This window comes from Colias philodice, chromosome 11, assembly GCF_061535455.1.
Source record: "Colias philodice isolate Cphi_HAF_F1 chromosome 11, ilColPhil1 Martin Lab GWU primary, whole genome shotgun sequence".
Classification (NCBI taxonomy): domain Eukaryota; kingdom Metazoa; phylum Arthropoda; class Insecta; order Lepidoptera; family Pieridae; genus Colias; species Colias philodice.
In genome coordinates this window covers 3,806,298-3,809,750 of record NC_143096.1, presented here as the reverse complement: position 1 = coordinate 3,809,750, position 3,453 = coordinate 3,806,298, and positions in this window count along the sequence as shown.

Genomic DNA, 3,453 nt, shown 5'->3' with positions numbered 1-3,453 from the left:
ATCGAAGAAATAATCCTATTGCATCCAGATAAAATTGCGTACCTCAGCTTATAAATAAAGGTAAAAAGTCAGCAAAGTATTCATTTACACGCTACTATAATAGACCGGGAGATACTGACACAAAATTTCGAGTCATTTGTAACAGGATGGCGGTTCTACAGGGGTCTTAGTACGCAATGACAAAAAGAAAAACGATGGTGTGAACGCTGGTACCGGCGGCTTAGTCGCGTGGGCGTTAGTTGAACTCGTCGGAAAAATAGCGAAGTCAAACGATTTGTAACACAAAAATTTTAGAATTTACCGATAGCCCATAAAAAACAAGTAGGCGGTAGTGTCATGCCATACTTTTCCGGTGTGACTTACAGCCCGCCATACCGACGCGAATGTGTTGATTTAAAAAAAACAATTCAACCATTTGTACCAGGCTAACTTTTGCACAGGTAACCATCGTCGTGCAGCCATTTACGAAAATCGCCATGCCATACTTTTCGGACGATTCCAAATGGTCGCCATACCGCTGAAAATCTGCAATTTTTTTTTTCGCCGAACCATTTGTAACACCCTAAATTTTTTTTTCAACAACTCCTGAATGATTATAAATAGAAGTGTGATAATGCCATACCTGTGGGAGGTGGCGAATGTGTATAAGATTTTTTTTTATTGTATGATTTTATTCGTATTTTGAACGATTTGTAACAGTATGGCATTAATCTTTCCTATAAGTTTGAGGTTCAACAAATATAAATACAAAATTTCAAAGATCTAGGTGGTAGAAATCTTCACTTCTATAAATTAATAATAAATTTATTTATGAAGTATGGCAGCACTTTTTCCCCCTACTAGAAGTATGGCAAATATAATAATGGTCACATTTTATCAAATACTCTCCAAAAATCCAAATGCAATACTGGTACAAAAAGTTTGGCGAAAAAAAAAAAATTTTGCAGATTTTCGGCGGTATGGCGACCATTTGGAATCGTCCGAAAAGTATGGTATGGTGATTTTCGTAAATGGCTACACGACGATGGTTACCTGTGCAAAAGTTAGCCTGGTACAAATGGTTGAATTGTTTTTTTTTAAATCAACACATTTGCGTCGGTATGGCGGGCTGTAAGTCACACCGGAAAAGTATGGCATGACACTACCGCCTACTTCTTTTTTATGGGCTATCGGTAAATTCTAAAATTTTTGTGTTACAAATCGTTTGACTTTCGCTATTTTTACGACGAGTTCGACTAACGCCCACGCGACTAAGCCGACGGTACCAGTGTTCACACCATCGTTTTTCTTTTTGTCATTGCGTACTAAGACCCCTGTAGAACCGCCATCCTGTTACAAATGACTCGAAATTTTGTGTCAGTATCTCCCGGTCTATAAGTGTTCTGATAGTGGCGAAGTGCGACTTCGGACGCAGTGGCAGAACACGTAGCGATCATTTGTCCTGCGCCCCACGCGGTCGGTGGTACCTTTATGTCATTTATTAGCTCCTAGTACTTTTGTATTAACTTTATACGTGAAACCTTAATATTATTGAAAATGTTTAAAGATTATTATTAATTGTTTAAGGGCCGATTTTTCAATGCTTGGATAAAAGTTATCCGTCCAATAAAGTATTACATACACGATAATATTAAAATGTCACGTAAACTGTCAAATACGGGCAATTAGAATACGTTTTTATAATGGTAGTTTTATATACCTATATTATTCGACGAATAAGTTTTATCCAAGCATTAAAAAATCGGCCCTTAATATTTTGTAAAGCATAGAGATGTTGAATTAAATATTGTTTTCTCAAACAAAATCGAAGTAGAATATGATTTAGGAGATTTCCTATTAGATTGGTTCTTATTTGAAAATGGTATCCATAATATTCAAAACAACTTCACCAAATTCTTCGGCATACAATCTTTAGCAAAATCTTATTGATATTTAGTTTCTATGTAGTATGAAAAAATACGATCACCTAAGTCTTTCTGATTTCAATGTAGAGTACTCCATAATTAAAACAATCCAACCTTACAATGTATGTGACTAGCTGTGGTGTATTGCAAAATCAAGTACATATTTCTTATAGCTAATGTGTTATTCTTTTGTAGGTATATTAACTTAAATTACTGTAAAGTTTCATCAAAGTCCGTCCAGTGGTTTTTTCGTGAATGAGTAACAAACTTTCATATATAGGAACATCCATCCTCAAAACTTTTTAATATTAATACTCTACAACAAAATGTTGAACTTGCAAAGAAAAAAGTTGAATTTCAATTGGAATAATACAGTGACAAGCCTGTGAAGACGAGCGCAACACATTTGAATAGTTGTGGTTTTCAATAGGCATAAAGAATAAACACCTGTTTGAATTAAAGGCGTGTCATAAAAGATAAACCAAGATGTCAATAGAATAAAACATTTTATAAAGCCTTCGAGGCGTGTCTGTTCTTTGAAAGAGGTAAAGCGTCATGTTTCAAAACAACGAATTTGATATTTCAATTTTTCGCGCGTTTTGTGACAGGTTGAGGGAATTTTAATGTCTATTCAAAGGGGTTTTTATATCGTTTCGGCGAAGCTGCTGGTGTCTAATTTCATAATCTTTGGATTCGTTTTATTATGGTTCGTGTGTATGTTAATTAGTTTTATTCCTTCACAGATTCTGAAAATATAAATAGTATGAGCAATAATTTACGTTACTGATGAAATATAATTTTACTTTCTAAAATATAAATATATAGGTGTATTATAACTGCACCAGAATTGGCCCGATCGGGTCGCTCGGTGGTCAAGGGGTTAAGAGTTGAAATGAGATTTTGCAACCGTTTGTAAAGATATAAAGCTTTGTATAAGTAGATGGAGATATTATAAATGTTAGTACAACTCCCAACTTACGTAGGAAGGAAATATGATAAGACCCATACTTGTAAAACAGGATTTATGTAGTGTTAGTATTTGTCTCGAGTTCTATTAATTTAAATGATTGAAAGATATCACAGAGATCGAGAACACGCGTCGAAAAAATAAATCATACGCTCTCAAAATGACGCCCACCATTAATAAAACTGTTTAAAATATATTTAATAATGTCCACAATGGGTCGGGGCACAATGCTCGACCCATAAAGGGGCATTTATTATATGTAGCGACAATATATCGAACACAAAAAGATAGTGTGACAAAGACGCGTACTTTTTAATAATATTGTCATTTCTCAGCAGCAGTGGACTCTTTCAAAAAGCCATAATGCAATAATTTATTTCTTTATAAGAGTTTTTTCTCTGTGGGAGAGTAAGGAGCCAGGTGAGCACGGGTTAACTGATTATTGAAGCCTTTATAGAACCTCTGTTTGATTCAATTATAGACTATACAAATGGTAAACATTTATTGATTTTCAGTTCGAACATTTTGTAGAGCATTTTTGGTATGATAATATTTTCTTACGTATTAATTATCAGAAAATTC